A 20,686-nucleotide genomic window follows, 5' to 3' on the forward strand; every position below is an offset into this window, starting at 1 on the left:
TATATATATATATTCAGACTTTCATTATATATAGTCTTAAGTTTCATTCAGTATATCCAGCTTTTCAATCCATGTTCTCAAGTTTCAATCAATATTTTCATTCCATTTATTTCCTGAACAGCTTGCCATACAACACAGATTGAATGCATATATGTACATGTCCAATTAGGCAGTATTTTTTATTGTTACTCAACATATTTAAATTGTTTCATTTTTATTCTAAAATGCTATCGTCTATGTGTATGTTGTGAAGGCATATACATGGGTAAGTGTGGGCAGTACTGGTGTGCACCAGTTTTTGCACCTCTCTTCCCACCTCAGCATGAGCACATTCATTCATGGCAGGAAAACACCAAACAGAATACTTATACACATACTTGTGCACAACGAAAACTACATAAAGACTATTTGAAGATACACGAGCCAGGCAGGAAAATAAAGCCATTATGTTCACAGCCGAGCGTAATGCATGAACCTACAGCTGCTTAACTTTAACATTTTAAATTGTTTAAAATTCCTATTATGGACTATAAGCAGCTTGATAAGAAAAGCAGTTCCCCTTTTCATTCACGATTTAAGGCAGTGGTTTACTATTACTAATCTAACATGCTATGGCACATTAGTGTTTGAGAAAGCTTCTTATCATTTGGCTTCTAGTTGATGATGCCACCTGAATGCAAAGGGAACATATTACTGTAGATGGCAATGAAAAGTTAAAGACTATTTAAGAAATTAAGACCAGATTAAGAAATACATCCTAATTACCCATGTCTTGCCACTGAACTTTATTTTCCATGCTTTTAAATCCATCTGAATCCCTCCAAAGATTTCTCTGCTGCATAATACTTGCATTATATAACACCAGCACAGGCTTTGTTTTAATCAGAAAATTCAGACTCTCTCTAATCAAGCTGGAGTGGGAACAGAGGTTTGTGTTACTAAAACTATGAAAGGCCAGTTGCAGTGCTGTGATCTCCTCATATGCTTATCCTCTTAATAGTTCATCTAGCTAGGGAGCATTATAGGAGATTTTACTGTTTTGCCAAAAGAGGCTCCTAATTTGGTCTATTTGAGAAAATGAAGACACTTTGATACTCAAACTGAAAAACACCCAAGTCTCAACTTTAACTTGTGTATAGCAATTGAAAGTAGGGCTCTTCAAGTCTGTCTTATTAGAACGCATGCATCTATATGCATGTTTAAAAGAGTTACTGGTCAGAGTACTCATTCCTCCTGTCCACCTGAAGCAATATGTTTAACATTCAAATGGCCTCTAGGGTCAGCATCATGTAAATGTGGGAATATGTCATTGTATGCAAAAACCCAGGGTAGTATAAGCAGAGTGCATATGTGCTGTCTTCATCTTCATTCTGTGCAAAAATATATTCCAAGGTTCAGCTGAAGCTAATATTGAGTTCATCAAATGGGTGTGTTCATATTTTTACATGATTCTCTTTTTTTATTTTCCCAGGCTGCATTACTAAGTCACAGCTGGGTGATAATTCCTAGTTAGCTCCTAGATCCATGTAGGTTTGTTGGAAAAACAAAAAAAAACATCTGTGTTGTATCCAAATGTGTTTCCTCCTTGATTGTGCTTCCCTTTAACATCCCCCAAGTCCTAACCTCAATACTAAGGGAAGCACATGGGGGAGCATTATTTCATGGGGAAACTGGCTTAACATGAGTCTGGAAACAAGTCTAATAGTAGATTCAGTTGACTTGTTAAATGATTTTGTATAAAAGGATGTTAAAAAGGGATTGCTTCAGAGCCAATATGTAGAGGAATGATGACAGCTTTAAACTATACATGTGCATATGGGTAAAAATAAGAACCAAAGTGGCACTGTTTGTTTTTGTTGTTGTTGTTGTTGTTTTTTACTTTTAATCAAATATATTTGTTGTGCATAAATGTTTTTTATCAGCAAAGAAAGACAGTATCTTCCCAAGGTCTGCATCCATTTGGACCAAATTTATTAAAAATCTCAGCCTTTCAGCAGATGGTATACACCTACAGTGCATTATTTATCCTTGCATGAAAGAAAAACTGTATAGCAGGAATTTGAGGGTTATATACTAAACCTGTTGCAAATTACTGAGATGCAGAAAATATTGAGGTGCTGCATTTTATTTTTTTATTTAGCGGCATATTTTCTAACACTGATGATGTAAATGAGCACAGTAGTACTTTTGTTAATTTGAATTCACCTCCGCTTTGGATCTGCTGTTGCACACGTGGACTGAGAGGAAGCGTAGAAGGAAGCCTAAGTTTACAGCACCTTAACTTTAATATGTTTGAAGAAATCAATAAACACATCATGGAGCTACAGTCTGTTGCCAGTCAAGTCATCTTTTATTTTGTTCAGTCACTGAAGCATAGTTTGACCTGAAAGCCTGTAAAGTCGCTCACATTCTCCTCTGGTGAGCAACCTGATTTACAAACAGCCTCTGTTTCCTCAAACATGTTCTTAACCCCAACAAGATTTCAGATGACTAACAGCTGCCGCGCTGACAGCAGGGCTGCACATTTTACACCTGCTTTCTCCTGATGTTAAATTTCAGCTGCAGTTCCTTCTGTCTCAGTGGTGTTAAATCAGGCACTGAGGATATCTGTATACATTTCCATTCTCTCTCTTCCTGCATCCCTGAATAGGAACACCTTAAAATACATATTGCATGAGACCAAACACAAAATCCTGTGGTGCCGTTTTTCTTCTGTTTTTTTTTTTCCCACCACAAAAAACATACTGTGACTCCTTAGTAAATATGAAATTGTATTGTTGACTAATGTTGCTTACAGTGACATGCGTTTTACTTCTGCTCTCTGGAAACACTGGTATGCCTGCCTTTTAAAGGGATAGTAGTTTATGGTTGTTCACTTGTTCTCGTTTTGTTTTATTTTATATTGTTTCTTTTAGCTGTTCTTTTATTGTCTATTTGTTCTAATTTGGACCTTGAGTCTATAATAAAGTGTCATTCACTCATTTCACTGTTTAAAGCCAGACAATGAGCTGCAAAACCTTAGTAAATGTCCCCCAGTAGAGTATGAGAATGTATGCAGTGAAACTAGAGATGTCCCAATCCAGTACCAAGTATTGGCCAGAATAAAGACAATCCGATTCCAATTCTTACTTAGTTCTGCTGTCCTGTAGTTGAGTGGATTAAATTTTATGCTTTGGTCTAGTGCTGCTACGACAGCTGCAGCTTTTGTTCATGCAGCACTATTAAGTTGTCAAACAGGGATATCTGAATTGCATTGGTTACACAAACTGTGTTCACATACAGATAAAAAGTAGTAGTTAGTACCTATAATTCTGAGAGTGTGTTGCCCTGCTCCCAGTTATTTTATTCATATCAATAATTCAAGCTGATAAACTTAATGTTTTGAATGTTTTAGAACCAGTTGATCCAGTATTTGGATCAACAAGATCTTGAAAGTTACATTGTGCCAGATTAATTTCAATTTCAGAAAGTCAGATATGTAATGAACATTTACTGTAGGTAAATATAAGTACTGGAACAGACTCTACTTAATATTATAGAAATCTGATCCCTATCAGTGCTGCATAAATGTAATGTAAGTGCTCCACTAAACAGTACACGAGAGAACATTTAGTTATATCCATTCACTAAGGTTTGCTCACTAAAATTTCTAGCAAATGCATATTTAAAAAAATATTTGATACTGTACAGTAAAGTCCAGTCAATCACAAAGATTCATTTCAAGGGTATTATCACCCAGCTGCTCACTTCATCACTACAAGAGGTGGCTTGGGTATGACTTTAATCAACCAATGGTTTACTCCTCATTCCGATACTTTCCTCTGCCAGAGAAAAGTCAAAGCAATTGCTCTGTGACTCTTTGGAGACTTGTTCATTTTATGTGTTAATGGGGAAGAACCAGGTTGTTGTCACGATATTTCAGCTTCTGCAAAAGTCATTCATAGGCTACACATGGCAGATATCCCCAGTAACCTTTGAAAATACATTGCGGAAAAGGAGCTACATAGATTAACATCACGTTATAATTAGCTAACCAATTATCAACACAAACAAACTCCTTTATATATGTTCATGCCACCAGGGTCCCCAGATTAACAGTCTGCTTCCTCTGGTTCTATAGCAACCAGTAAGCAAAGCTATATCTTGTTTCAGTGCTCCATTGTTTTGTATTCCATTTTTATCCAGCGACAGTGTGTGCCCTGCTACATCTATTTTAAAGAACACATTCAATGCCAGGCAAATTCTGGAGCAGTTCTTTTCTTATACCTTTTCATCTGCATAAATGATTAGAATACTGCACTTTCACAAGAAAAGTTCAGAAGTACAGAATAGTGTATTACCAATACTAAAAAGTATACCAGTACCATCACACACTGTAAACTCAAATAGTAAACCTTATATGAAATAATTAAGCAAGTTTACTAGATTTTAGTATAAATGTTGAGCTGACTATTTGTGGTATAGTATTCAACAAAAGCACATCACACTGATTAACACAGCTGCTATTACTTAAGTAAAGTTACTCAGAAGGTTTAGTCTGAATGAAACTGGTGCATATGCAGTTGTGTACTCGGTCCCACTCCATCCTGGTGTTGGCCAGACATCTGCATGTCTGCATGTATCGTGTGGAGCCAAGTGGAGAACGGGTTGGCCTCAGTTTCCATCGTTTCTAACTGCAGGGGGTAACTGTGCCGATGGCTCTATTTCCCCCCGGGGCCGAGTGGAGCTGTGCTCTGCCTTCAACAGAACCAGTTCATTGAGACACATGATGTGGGGTTAAAAAAAAGTAATTCTAGCACCAAGGGCTCCATGTTGAAAATGAGTAACACCAAATCAAGTACCATGAGGTATGTGTTACTTGCACTTGTTGCCTCTCAAGAGCTTGCACCATCTTCATGTGATCAAGGTGTGGAAAACTAACACTATGTTTTACAGTGCAGAGGAAACACAACTGCACTGACTCAGAAGTAGCCTAGTATAGTCAAAAAAGGCCATAAGCTGCAGCAGTCAAAAGGCAGCTGAAACACTTTCATCCAAGTGTAAACTTATTTACATTTGTTGAGTGAGTTATTTAGTTTACAGTCCCAAATCAGAAAAAAACAGCGACATATGTAAAATCAAAATTAAAATTGAAAATAGTGATGTGTAAATCATCTGGGGTCCTGTACTACAATTTTATGTCTGAGGGATCAGAGAGCACGATCATCCAGCTTAGGCTCGCACCCTTCACCCTCTGAAATCCCTCCAGATTCCTTGAATCTTTTGTTCTGCGGCGTAGAGGGCGACATATCCAAATCCCTTCCTATCTTTCTTTGAGGAGCACTGTTTTAAAATATCTCAATAATTTTCTCATGCATATGTTGGCAAACTGGAGGTCCTTGGCCCATCTTTGCTCCCAAAGGGCTCGGCCTTGCTACATTTGTTGCAAATCATGATGCAGTCACCTGTTGACATCACTGTTTCAACTGGACTCACCGTTTCATTGTTTTACCTCAATACTGGCCCTGAAATGCAGCTGTCCCAACTTTGTTTGAAATGTGTTGCAGCCTCAGGACTGAATGTGTGTTTATTTTGACCAAAGAATAAAATTGATGAGGTATCAATCACATCAAATAATGTGCTGCTGTGTTGTTTTCAGTGTCATACAAGACACAGATTATTTCTGTTTTAATTGTGATTTTACATACTGTCCCAACTTTTTTCTGATTTGGGGTTGTACTTTAAAAGTAAACTAAGTAGAGATTCCAGAGTAGATTTATTACAGAAACTTGCCTTGACATTTATTCAGTTTACTCTAAAACACTGTGTTAAATAAACTTTCATCGGATTAGCAATTTATTTTAAAATTTGCTTTTCCATTAAAAATAAGGCAATTTGTTTCCAGACTTTTTTCAAGTAAACTGAACATGTTCAGTTTTACAGTGTATGTGTACATTTAATAGCTATACATGGACCATTTATCTTTGTTTCAATCAATTTAATCATATTTCATAATCTCAGACACAGCTTGTATCTTAAGCTGCCTGACTGTTGTAAAGTTGGAAATAATTATGTTAATCTTCTCAGCTAGAAAGTTGGAATGAAAACCACCTGTGTTTGTCTGACATTCCTCTTGCTCAGTGGTGCACTGTGACCTGATTACCTTGTGCTGTAAAGTGTCTAGTCTGTTTATAAAATTATAAAATTGCAAAACGGCTTTACATCACTCATCTTCCAGTGATGCAATCATCACCTGCTTCTCTGCTCATTTCTTCTAGCTTCCTGCCCAAGAGGGGCAGGAACAGATCTGCTGCACATATGTACCCTATGAACATATAACTCATCTCTGACTGGCAATAAACAAGGACATTTTTTAACCTTAGTGTTGTAGGGATGCTGTACTGTACTGGCAGCTAGTAGGTTACTAAGTGGAGCTGTTAGCATATATCCTGAACAGAGAACCTAAGTTATGCACTGGCATTACTTTAAATATTGATTGTAAAAAATATTCACAACACAATACAGGCATATTCTGATTAAAACAAAGTTATAGGGTCCACCCTGGACAGGTCGCCAGTCCATCACAGGGCTGACACTTAGACACACACATCCACAATCACTCCTACAGGCATCAGTCAACCCAAGCTGCATGTCTTTGAATTGTGGGAGGAAGTCAGGACTCCTGAAGAGGACTCCTGCAGGCACAGGGGTGACGAGCTAAGTTATCTCTCTGGAAAAAAGCCTGAAAAGCCAAAGGTTCAAGTTTTCCACCCATCCTTAAATGCAGCATGTTTGTGGATCTGAGAGCGAGGAAACTTTGCATGTGAGTGTAACATTATCCACTCAGAGAAAAATGTTTTTATGCATTTGTAAATCTTGATTTTATTTGTAGATAGACACATTTGTGGCCTTCATAAGACGCACAAATCGGTTTTACACATTTGTTTACAGTTATTTCTTTGGAGATAAATTGCAGGGACACATACAGAGCTCCTCTGTTGTGTTTTGATGAGCAACATGAAAAAGTCGAGAAACGAAAACAGCGTTAAACTCTTACTTAATGAAAATAACAGCCATGTACAAAACAAGCATCTGGGTTACATTTGCAGGTTATGATTAATATTCTGGTACTGTGCAGTCAAATTTTGGGCTGGGCCCGTCATGACCTTAAACAGATGACGAAATGTACATAATCTGCTCTAGTCCTGCGATTGCTTTACTGGAAAAACACAACAAAAATGTCTCTGTGTTCATAAAAGAGCAGTTTAGTATGGCAAATGGAAGTGAATAGAGGTGTTAGTTCCTAAAAAACACTTAAACACGTATTCACCTATACACTAACAGTACCTACAGTACTATACTGCATATATCTAACTCTTGGGCTGCTATACTGTGCATGGTTTGCAGGTGGAAGACATCTGTGAACAGACTTTTCAATGCTAAACAGATCTCAAGGGCAGGGAGTCTTAGGTCAGCTGCTGTTTGTTTAAATTACAGGTTCTATATACAAAGTAGATAATTGTTTTCCTCATCACAGATGGCACAAAATGCAGCCTGTTGATTGTGTAATAAGATACGCAAGTATACTTTGTGTTTATATAATGAATCAAACAAACCTATGGATTCTGCAGACTTGATGCAAATACCCATAGGATTAAGTGGTTTCTAATTCAGTCTGCAAGTCTGTTTAACATCTTTTTTTACAGTTACCATTTGTGGCTATTGTAAGGATAATCACCTTTACTGGCCAAGTATGTTACAGACAACGAATTTGTTTCTGGTACAGAACCAATGGCAACCATCTGCAGTGCAAACTCAACCGGTTCTAACTATTGGGGGCAACTGGGGGGTTCAGTGTTTTGCCCAAGGACACTTCGACATGTGGACTGCAGGCACTGAGATTCAAACCTTCAACTTTCTGGTTGGGAGACGACTGCTCTACCCACCGCACCACTGTCGTCACCTGTGTAAGCTACAAACACTTGTTTCTAAGACCTTACAAACAAGTGTTTTAAGATTGTTTTGCTTTGCTTAAATTAAGAGAGTTGAACCTTGGCATTTTACAACTGCAGCCCTATTTAGAAAGCCTCTTGAACAATTCTCAGCAATGGTTGTATGAGGTGCACGTACTGTATGTTCCAGTATTTCTCTGCAGAAGCAACTTGGTATCTCACAAAGGGTGTGGAGAAAAATACAGGGCCTGAGGTTACTGCATGTCCGGGAATGTTCCTGTACAGGAACTCACTGTTTTACTTGACCTAACCTACAAGCAGCCGGCCTGTGAAGCCCCCGTGCTGGTTAGTGATCAGCTCATCAACGCTGGATTCTGCCGGAGCACAGTACTGTTTGTTTTGACTGCTTGAGGCCAGTGTGGCTGCTGCATGTGACGTGTTGCTGGTAAACCAGCGGATTAATGATGATATTGTTGGTGCTACACTACCTGTTGGAATTAATTTCACTACTTTGGGACTGTATGTGGTCATGTGGGGGCAGACGCAGCGACCACTGGTTGGATTTACTGACATTGGAGCTACTTGAAAGGGAGTGATGTTTCCACTACTGGGTGGGACTTAACAGTAAGAAATAAAAACACGCTGCATGTCTGTTAATTCATTGTTTCTATAAGGTTAGCGAGAATTATTGTTAGGCTGGAGAAATTACTATGCCTGCATTATGCCAGTTAAAATATGGGGTTTCTCAACTACCCGTGTTGTTTAGAGTGTTACACACCTCTTTTCATCTGTACATACACTGTTGTTTACCTATCTATGGAGGAACTTTCAAATTATATCATGCCGTTGTGGTTCATCCTGCAGTTCACTTTCGATGCAACACTGGCAGCAGGAAATGTGTGAGTTCACAAACCATCCTCTCGTTTTTAGGAAGAGGCTCTCCAGTTCGATTGTTCTGAAATAATATCATACTATTTTGAGTTATGATGGGTGCAAAGCTAATCTAGAGGTACCCAAGATTAAACATTAGATGGCTGGAAATGAGCAAAATGAGCAGCCATGGGCTCTGTAATCTTCCTTTCATTAGAAAAAAATCTCGAGGAAGCAGTTTGATTCAGCTGAACAACTTTTTAAAGAGTAAATGGCCCTTTGTAAAGATTTCAGTCTGGATTTAGGCAACACCTCAGCACCATGACTGGGTTAAATGACATTTGTGTCAATAGTAACTCAGGTAAAACTCAGTGCTACTGTGAACCATAAAATCCCTCTTGACAGACTGGAAAAGTGAGTGGGATTATCAGGTACAGTCCTCAGATGGTTCAGATCATATCTCAAAACAGGGTCTATGTTGTTTCCATTGGTGATCATAAATCTGAACAGATCACTGTGGCCTATGGAGTCCCCCAGGATTCTGTTCTTGGACTGCTGTTACTCAATGTGTACATGGTCCCTCTGGGTAAAATCATACATTACAATAATGTTGCTTATCACAGGTACGCACACAGCACAGATTTACTTTGCCTGTCACCAAATTACTATGGTTCCTTAGACTCAATCTATCTTTGCTTAGAGCAAGTAAATACCTTGATGCAATCAAATTTCCTTCAGTTAAATAAAAAGCAGACAGAAGTTAGTGTTTTTGGCAACAAGATGGAAAGAATGAAAGTTTTTGCTCAGTTTGATTCTCGAGTTATAAAGATGAAAACTCAAATTAGACATTTTATGTTATTGACTCAGATCTGAGCTTCAGCAGTCATGTCAAGGCCATAACTAAATCAGCTTTTTATTATCTCAAACAAATGGCCAGATTTACTGTAGGAGTCTTAGAAAACTCATTCATGCCTTCATATCCAGCAGGCTGGACTATTGTAATGGTCCTTTTGTGTGGTCTGTCCCAAAACACTGTTAGACAACTTGAGCTCATTCAGAGCGTTGCTGCCAGCTTAAACAAGAACCAGAAGAATGGAGAACATCACTCCTGTTCTTAAATCTTTGTTCTGGATACCAGTTACCTACACAATAGATTTTAAAATGCTACAGCAAATTTTCCTTCAATGGTATGGTAGAACCCATATAAATAAAGCTTCTTTGGTAATCACTTTCATCACCATAGTTATATACTATATTAATATAAGTACATGGACATAGTTGAAGGGTAAGGCTGGTGATTTTCTATGTTTTGGTTATTTTCCACAGGTCCCATACAGAAACTAAAACCAACAAGGAATTTCATGTTTTCCCTATAATGTCTGTGAAGCTGTGAAGACACATTATGTTAGAAAGAAACGTGCAGCCCAGAGATTCTTTAAAAAGGAAAGATCCTTTCAGGCAAACTATCTGTTGTCCCAGTTATGGACATAGATCCTTGAACTTGAAGTTAGTGATATGACAGTTTAAGCAGATACCACGATTATTTATGGATAGCCACACTATGTGATTGCCAGGGGAGCACTGGGGAGGCTAGGTAGAACAGCTACTTTCAGAGCCATAAGGTCTGGAGCGCAGGTCTGTGGAATAATAACCCTCCCCCTTAAAAATAGCTGGACGCTGTAACTCTCATTATAACCATTCATCCCTGCAGTGGAAAATGTCTGACAGAATGAGGGGAAATAAAGTTTGTTTATAAACGATACACATGTGCACTGCCAATATTTTTAGCAAATGATTTCAGTCGTTCAAGTCCAAGTAGTGATAATGCAAAGGCAATGCATCTGCAAAACTGAAAAGGATGTGAATATTCAGGAGTGATGGCTTTGGAATTTTTGAAGTGATTTTCACAGTTCAAGTAATTGTATGTTGGACTGATTTAACAAATTCAAAAACCATGAAATGTTCTCACTGACAAATTGAGAACTGGAATCCATCTACATTATTGGTTTATAAAAGCATCTTGTGTTCAAATTGCCCGGTCTGAAGAGTGAGCTACAAAAAGTGAAACTTTTCTATCAAGCTGCAAAGTGTGTTGATGACATGACATATTGACCAGTAGATCAACCTCTACACTAAGCTGCTGGGAATGTTGTAATCAGCTCAACTGTCAAAAAAGAAAGAAAAAGGCAATAATGAGTGTGAGAGGTGAACCCCCTACTGGGAAATGTTTTTGGTGAAAGCGTGTGCACCAGGGGGGTGGGGGTTATTTGCTGCCTGAGTTCTGCTAAATTCACACCAGCTGTAGTGACGTCAGTAGAAAGTGCGTCGTTTATTCCGGCTCAGAAGCTGTGACCGGGCCTATGTGGAAATCTGTGTATTCAGGTGCATTATTATATGAAGTCATCCTGAGTGAAGCCAAACTCTGGTGTTTCCAGGTCAAAACCTTTCTTCTTCTACCATTACCATTTATCTATCATTTCTCTCACTGTCTGAGCCCCTCCAACATTTACTTCCTCTGTTTGGTTTGTCTTCCTTCCTGTAGATTCAAACTCTTCCTCTCTTGCCTTTTTGTTACTCTCTCATAGTTTTCCTCTTGTCAGTCAATGGTGGAGATTTGTTTTCGGCTCTGATGGTTTCGTGGACTCTAGGAGACCATGAACAATGTGAAGATATGGTATTTCTTGCTACTGCCATCATGCCTTCTTTTAGAACTTAAAATGTAATAATAATATACCAACAACATCATTGAGGCAAAGTGTAAATTTGCCATTTTTTTAATCAGTCCTATGAACTTGTGACTGATTCTACTCCTGCCTTTTAATGTCCTACTAGTGCATCAGAGACATGAAAATAATCAAGCCAAAAAGTTTCATTATAACAGGGTTTTATATTGCATTTTCCAGAAAAATATAGATGCTTGAATGTGAAGTAAACCTACTGATGTACTGTAGTTCTACAGAGTAGAAGCCCTGCAGTAGTTAAACTATGCTATAAATAGTTTGTATTTCATTTTTTAAATGTAATTAACAGAGCCAGCTACAGTAGATATGTCTCAAAAAAGTCTCAAGAGCCTAATTTGATGAAGGAAATGATGCATAATGTTGATAGGGGTGTGTGTTACGCTGGCCCTTTACCACCCACACTGGGAAACTGCTGAAATCACAAACGCAAATCTCCAGATAATTTAGTCATTGGACAGAAGCAGGAAGTGATTGTGAAGATGGGATGTTTGGATTACTACAAAGGTTGCTACTCTAACCTTGTGAATTGAGGTGCAGCATGACCAGAATAGGTGTGTACTGTACGTGTGTGGGTGTGTGCACAAGGGTGGAGGGATGGAGAGTTGAGGGGCATGCAGAGGTTGTGCACTACTGTGACAGATGAAAAGAAAATACCCAAAGTAATAGGGTTACAGTGAATCTAATTAGAGGAATAGTGTTATGATAAGGACTGGAGAGCTTGTTTAGCTGTTTGTACACTGTCCTGGCTCGACTTCAGTCACACACTGGGTTCGTCTTGGTGTAATGCATATAATTATCTTGTAATTGTGTAGTTTGAGGACGTTTAGTAATCCAGTATTGCATTTTGAACTGCACGTTAAGGCCATAGTGTTGGAGGGTGCTAGTAGATGAGTGCCAAAACAAAATGGCAATTTTGCTGCTTACATATATTACAACCACTGGAGAGTGGCCTGAGGCTTGTTACTTGTAATGGGGTGAAGTGAAACTTAAATTTTCACTAAGAAATCTGTATACACAACATATCCCTGGTGTAGCTGTCGACTTCTGTCCATACGTGGTCAAAAGTGCAATTAATTCTCTGCACCTACATGGCTGTTGTTCAGGGAGTGTGAATGTTTGGTTCCAACCGACACTGTCAGTACAGTAATTTGCTTCAGTACTTCAGTTTAATATAGGCAGTTTACCAGCTGTGGTCCCATCCCATGAACACTGCCTACATTTCCGCACAGTTTTGCAAACTAGATTTACACTAGGAAATTATATCTGGTGACTATTAAGACCCCTTGAACAACTTATTTTGGTTTTAGCCTGAATTATTTAATTTGATTGTTTATTATTCAGTTCAGAAAGATTCTGATATTTGCATCACAGACTCACGGGCTAGCAAACTTCCAGTTTTTGAACAAATGCTACTTAGTCTGGAATGGTAGCATTCACTTTCCAAGTAGATAGATAGATAGATAGATAGATAGATAGAAATACTTTATATTAATCCCAATCTGGGAAACTGCATTGTTTCAGCAGCGGTTCACACAAATGTGAATGTAATGATGCCAAGGGATAAAAATCTTTAAACAGCTGAAAACTCATATCGTCTGGAGTTGATTAAAAAAGAAGGGGTTCTTGCACCATTATTCATGGGATACACGTGACATTCTCCAATCAGAGGAGACACTGTGGAACTGAGTTTGCTGTACCTACCACTCAGAGAGAAACATCAACAAGCAGATACACTATGCCCATGTGGTAGAACAATTCACCGTTTAACTTATTTCAATAAAACTCAAAGGTCAACCAGGGATGTCCTGTGTTAGCAGAGGTGTGTTTGGATACAGTCACTCAGCCCATCCTGTGACGTATTTTATGAATAGGTCTCTTGTGGAGACAGGATGAGAGAAAAACCATATTATTCCTGTTCTTCATGACTCAAGTCCAGCTGAGATCAGGATCAGATCTGATGACCCAAAGTACAGCACCTGCAATCACAAGGATGACAAGAAATTAAACAGCAGATACATGTACATTACAGATTCACTCAATCTAGGGGCTGACCCGACACTTAGTTCTGTAGGTTTGGCTGAGCCCACAGTGACCACTGAGGTCAAAAATCATTTCAGTGTATTATTGTCAAATTACCATTTTACTGTAGTTATACATCTGTTCATATAAGCAAAGACTTACAGACAAACGGGTTAACAGTCCATGGCAAAGGTGGATGTAGTATTTTGTAATAGTGGTGACTCTGCTCAAGGAAGTTCATGACAGACAGAGTGCAGCTGGTTAGTACACTCACTACGGATTGGGTGTGTGTTGCTCTTCTCAGGAAAAGGAAATGCTGTTGTGCTCACTTGACTAGAGAGGAGGTGTTGAGGGTGCAGGTTTGGTCATCTATAATGTGCATTTCCAAGACCTCAGTGCTCCTGACTGACTCCACAGTGATTCCATTGACAGAGAGATGGATGGGATGAGCCAGGTTCTTCCTGAGGTCGACAGTGATCCCTTGTTTTGTCAACATTCAGTGATAAGCTGTTTGTTTTGCACCAATTGGTTTACTTCCTCACTGTTATGATGTCTGCAAACCTGAAGTGTTTTTCACAGCAGTCATGGGTTAGCGGAATAAACAGTAATGGAAGCAGACCTGTGGGGCACCGGTGCTCAGGGTGATGGATTTTGGAACTGTTCTTGAGTCTTGAGTCTCTAGAGTCATGCAAATAACTGAATATTTATGTCCATGTGCACACTTTGCTGCTCTGATGTCATGGCTAAGGCTTGCTGTTGTTGACCTGAGGTTCAGATTGCTGTTGGAGTGGAAGGCAGGACTTTGTGCTCTCAATAAACCAGGGTTCATGTGTAACTATGCTCCTGATGACAGTGACAACATACATTTTTTATCCAGGCCTAGTCTCTGCATACGCCCTCATCCAAGTTTATGTGTCTGTTGTTCTACACGTCTTGACCGTTTGGCCACCAGACACCCTCTTCAGTAAGTTTATTTTTAGGGCTGGCTCAGGTGAACCTGAGCCTTCCCTTGTTATGCTGCTATAGGCCTAAACTGCTGGACATTCTCCCATAATGCACTGAGTCATTAACTTTGTGTCCTCTCTCTCTCCCTGTACTTTTCTGCAGGTTGCCCTGGCTCTGGAGCTTTATGTTTCACAAGATCAGTCACCGGCCACATCAACCTGATCAGTGTTTGATTGTTGTGTCTTGTTGCTTTTCTTCTTCTCTCTCTCCTCTATCCACTCACCCCAACCGGTCGAGGCAGAAGGCCGCCCACCAAGAGCCGGGGTCTGTCGGAGGTTTCTTCCGTTAAAGGGAGTTTTTCCTCCCTGCTGTTGCCAAGTGCTGCTCAGGGGGATTTGTTGGGTTTTCCCTATGTAATAATACTGATAACAATAAGACAAAAGTATAGTTGAATTCACCTGTAAAAGGAAGCTCTCCTGCTACCAGCTAATGATTTGAAAACTTCCTTCTTCTAGCCAGTTCACTTCATTGTTGGTGATATATTTGTGCATACTAAACACCTGTGATCAGTATTTTACTCTCAACTCTACTTTCTACTAAGTTTCCATAAAACACATCAAAACACATGAGAGGATGGTGAAAAACAGACTCAAACTCTTCCCTATGGTTGGCATCATGTTTATTGTGCAGATTGTGTGTTTTAAAAATACCATCACTCACTCACAAATAATCCTCCGTGAAGAATAAAATCAGAAAGACCAGAATTACCAAGCAGTAGTTTCAAAATCATGAGCAAAAAACTTCCCTACTACTTATTTCACTGTGTGTGCTATCACAGTAGCCCCACAGTCATTTCCCTCAAACTGAAAAAAATAAACACTTGTACAGGGAATTATGTGAAAGCCTTAGAGTCTGCTGGTGTAATCATAATCCCAGGAACTGACAAGAGTCATTAATGTTTACAGCACCTCATAATGAACTTGTCAATCTTTGGTTTCACAGGGCTATTTAATATACGATCAAGCAAAGGGATGAAACGTTCACCCCCAGGAGGCATATCTGGCATACACGCCTGGCAAGCTGTGCAGTGTGGAAACCTCGCCGCCACCAAGGCTCCTTGGCACAATCTCTGTATGTTTCTCTTGACCATCACCCTTGGATTCCTTAGGGGCACTGCCCTATAACAGTATACTGCTGTCCATCCAACCACTTTACTGGCTTAAATTCCTGCATGGTTTCCACCCTCCTCTCTATGGTCAGAAGCAACATCCTTTTGCCAGTCCTGCAGCTGAATGGCTCGTCCCAGTGGTTATGGGGTCCTTTATCCTGCTGCCAGCAATGCCAGCATCCATGTAACTACTGGTTTTATATTACCATTGTCTCCAGACAGCGCCTTTAAACATTAGCTGAGCCTTTTTCATTGGGTGTGTTGAGTTACGACTGATGTAGCAGTGAGACGGAGCAACTGTGCTGGTGTAAGGATTAGCTCTCACAAAGGATGAAACTTTGTATGCTTGCACACTGATTTCATAATAAACCATCCTTTTTTCAGATTGGGGAAAAAAGTTAGCTTTTTCATTTGATGCTACAAAAAAAAACAGCTGATTTGTCACAGAAGAAAACTCTTACATGACATTAACTGTGCAGAAAAGCTGGCTTGTGGAGTTGTCTCTTTAATATGGAGAGTATCCAAAACAAACACTGCCACTGCTGACATGGAGATATGTGCTGTGTGCTGTATGTCTGAAGTGCCAACTTAACAAATACCAAATAAGACTCCCTAACTTGACAATACCAAACATACAATAACTTTCTTCTGTCTTCATCTCCACATTTTTATCATTTCACATTTAAATTTACTGTTGTCATTTCAAGTGTTTCATATCTGGGGCCATGACCATTTCTGTGTACAGATCCAGATTTTTCAGTTTCTACTTTCTTGAAACTGCGTGTGGTAGTTTGTTATAACTGAGGACAAAATGACTCCTAAATTACAGATACACAAATCCCACCTCTGCTGTCACATGTCTGCATTGTAAACTACTCTATTGTTCCTGCATTTGTTTTTATTTAGAAGACAAGGTAGAGTTTCACTTAAGCTACAAACAGTTTTCAGTCTGCCTTTCCCTCTGTACCTCTGTCTGTGCTGTAAATAACAGGGACTCTTAATCTTAGCCTTTGCTCCATTATTTAATAAGGTAAATAGAAAATGAGTGTATGTCTGTCTGGAGAATATTTAACTCCTATGATAAATCACAACGGTTTGGATGGAAGAGATGTGATTTCACAGTGACTTCATTTCAAGTCTGGCCATACTGTATCAAAACTCATGGAGAGTTGGTGTCATTGTGAGTAGAGAAATGACAGCCCATGTTTCTGTTGACCCATACATAATGGTGGACCACCCGCCAACACAGACACATTCATGACGCAGCAGACGCTGTCTCAGCCCTTACTCAAAGACCACACCGGAGATTTGACGAGTAACACCCATTCAGTCACCCACACCTGCCAATTTCTTCCAACATCTCATTAATGTGTTAAGTGTCAGTGATATGAAAATGGTGATCGCCTAAAGTGAAATGAAGTTAAGATGAATTTGCTCTTCCACCAGGCAGGCAGGGGCATGCATTTTTCATCTTTGCAGCTTCCAAGTCTCCAATGTCAGTTCCAAAAACATAAACCAGAACAAGCAGGGGCCACATGACGCAGATGGTGTCAGTGCACAGACAGCGCAGAGACAGTTTCCTTTTTTTTTAATCTGTCAAAATCTTCATCTCAAGGTGAGTAGAAGTTGGAGGGGCCGTGAAGTGTCCGATTTCTGTTAGGCACTTCGCTCACTCGGCCTCATGTCTTCATTCTTTCTGCAGCAGAGGCTCTGAGCTATTAAGATGCGTTTCATGTGCCCAGAGTGGGAACCAAAACAATACCACATGTGTTGAAGCTGATACACAAAACTGCTCTTTCCATGGTTACATGTGTAAAATATATGTTTGAAGTTGATTCTGATGACATTGCTCCACCAATCATGGGGGTTGAATAGTGTATACCTAAATATTTACCGTTGCCCTGTCACCTTGTTGCCAAGTGGGATAATCTCCTCAAAAATGGATGTCTGAATGGATGATGGATATAAAATGAATACACCTACACAGTATCCTACAGCATCATTACATGCTACAACCTGCTAGAAATGTCAACGAAGAAAACAAATTCCAGTATATTTTTGTATTAATCACAGCAGCACATGCAGTCATCTTTGAGACAAAATGTAAAGATGACAAACCCGCCCTTTTAATTCCTCCTGTTGGGGGAACAAAGTCAGAGCAAATAAGCAAAAGCAAAGACTTGACAAAATGTTATAGTCAGCCACAGAGAGAGAAAACCACTTATTACATAATGACAGTGGCTTTGCATTTCATTTAAGAACTACATGTGTTACCAAGTGGTTATGAGTTTCAGTGAGTGGCCTTGTGGGACAAGTGAGTGGAGGACAGAGGCACAACAAAAGGAAGCAGTGTGCTTTAGTAGGTGTGTGCTGGGACAGGCAAACACGTTACAAGTCTAAAACCGGCCACTGAGTTGTATAGGCCAGGCTGGTGATTACTGTATATGAAAAGGCATCAACACAGAGGTTTGCAAAAGAGCAGCAGAACGTGTAGCTGCATTAACTGCATGCACCACATCTGTGATGGGGGTTAGAGAAGTCTGCAGTGCAGATTAGGGAGGTAGAAGTAAATCCAACTTAAGTAAGCCATCTAGACTTCTTCCTCTCTTGAAACCAAGAGGGGAGAATCTGAGCATCACTCAGACAGGAAGAAATGCTGGAATTTTTAGGACCTCTTTTCAGCTGGAAATGAATACACATGTGGTAAAGGAATACTCCACTGAAAATATCTCTACTGAGTATCAAACAGTCACCTCACGCAGGCTTGTAGGGCAGCTGTGAAATGTTTTGCTCCTTCATGGAGGACAGCTGTAGTCTGCTTGGATTTGAATATAAACCACTGGGGACATATTGCAGTTCTGGGCAGAAAATGCATCAAATAGCTAAATAAACCCCTCCTGCACCATAATCCACTTCTTTCCTGTCCATCTGTGTGATATCTACATGTTGAGGACAATACTTCCACTAGTACAATTAGCTATTTGTGTTGGCAACAGGTAGTAAATTGAATAATTAAACCGGTCACAATCACACACAAACTATTTTAATTATGAAAGATGTTAAGATATTTTCTAGCACCAGTCTTTTGCACTAAATATTCAACTGGGAGACTTTCATATCCAGAACTAGGGCTCCCTAAAACAACCCCTTCACCTTTACATACCTCTATAGCAATGATTAATTATCTGCCACATCTCACAACATAATGAGAAAATAAAACAGTGAGCAGAAACAAATGAATGAGATGTAGTATGTGGTGTTCTGCATCCCTTAAATGGAATCCCTCATAACCATGTACTGTACTTCTTTAATTAAGGTCCCTGCAGTATGTTTAGGATTCCTTTGTCATGACACACCCCAGTTTTCAAAAGTGTATCTAATGAAAGAGTTATTACATTTCCATTATCATTATCTTCATTATAATAACAAGCTAATAATCTTGCCTCATGAGCGTGTACCTGACTCTAACACAGACACAGACGCAGACACAGGGGAAATCTGTGGAAACATGTCTCTGACTATCTTGATCTCATGTGTGAACAGAGGTTTGGCTCCTCTCTGTTTGGACTTGTATCACACAGAGTCCCAAAGAGAAATGGTCCGAACATGACCTCATCAGGCAGAACAAAAGACAGAGTGAAGCAGAGAAGAGAGAGGGGGCTGCGAGGAGCAGGGCTGCCTTGAGGGAGCCAGGCCAAAAGCCTCTGCCAATGTTTTAGAGATTAGGATTTGGGAAATATGTCTAATTGGGAGGGGAAGGGAGAAAGGAAGGAAGGAAGGAGGTGAGTGGGTGGGAGGGAAATTCATGGTGGAAAGAAGGTAGCAACAGCAATATAAAGAGATGGTAAAATTAAAGCGGGACAAGCTAAGCTTCATCTGAGGATTAGTTGGCGCTCATTAACCTGCTCCACTCTCTCTCTCTCTCTCTCTCTCTCTCTCTCTTGTTAATCTGTCTCTTGTTCCCTCATGTTATAATTTATATCTAGTAGACAGAGTTGATACAAGTCATTTCCAAGTTAAGGGTATGTGTGTAATAACTCTTTGTAAAGAAATTTGGCAGCACTGAAGTCACTTCAAATAGTTCAGGCCAACAGTGGCTCAGAAACCCTTGTAGATGAAGTGGAGAGCTTTGTGCAGAACAAAATGAAGCCAGACCCCACTTATTATGCTGTACAGCTATTTTAGCATAGAAGAAATGGTGCAGCTCTTGAGAGGCCACGGGGGCCAGAAACAGCTGGAGAATCACACACATTTACACACATATATGCTATTTACATTATAATAAAAGTTCCATTTACACAGCAACATCCTTCTACAGTTTAATCTCTGACCATTCAGAACAAACCCTTGTCAAATGGCAGCACTGATGCGTATGTGAGACACTGCATGAAGCTCAGGTGTGGCTGTTTTTGATCCAGTAAATTACAACAATCAAACAATAGCTTAGATCTCACCATGTCCAGTAAATCGATGTTAGGCAATACAACGCAACATGCTGTATGAGTTTGGAAAATGGAGACACAATTATGTTAACTGAACTTGACAACAAGTTAAATAAACTTTCGATATTTACTGGAACCAACAAATGTTACAAGTGTTACAGTTAGATTTGCTTTGCTTTTTCATTTTCTAAAAACAACATATCAGGCTGCTGTGCAAGGAAGGAACTGAATTTTATATTAACCTTCACTGTGGTTCGCACACGTTTCAAGAAATGACCATGACTTATCTTAGCATGTATTCAAAGTGCAGTGAATTCTCATTATGCTTTTGAAGCTACAAAATATGCTGAGTAATTCTCAAAAACAATGCAAATATAATATGCTGATCATGAACTTTAGCAATTCCATTACATTACAGGAAACCATCTAAGACTGACCACATGCGTCAAGATGGTGCAGATACTGCTAGTGATGTTCCTGAGTTCATTGAATGTTTGCAGTCTTTCAGCAATCAGAGCTCAGGCCTGTGATTATGACTAGGTCACATTTTGCCCTTGACCACTGTCATCT

This window comes from Monopterus albus, unplaced genomic scaffold (assembly GCF_001952655.1).
Source record: "Monopterus albus unplaced genomic scaffold, M_albus_1.0 scaffold263.1, whole genome shotgun sequence".
Taxonomy (NCBI): domain Eukaryota; kingdom Metazoa; phylum Chordata; class Actinopteri; order Synbranchiformes; family Synbranchidae; genus Monopterus; species Monopterus albus.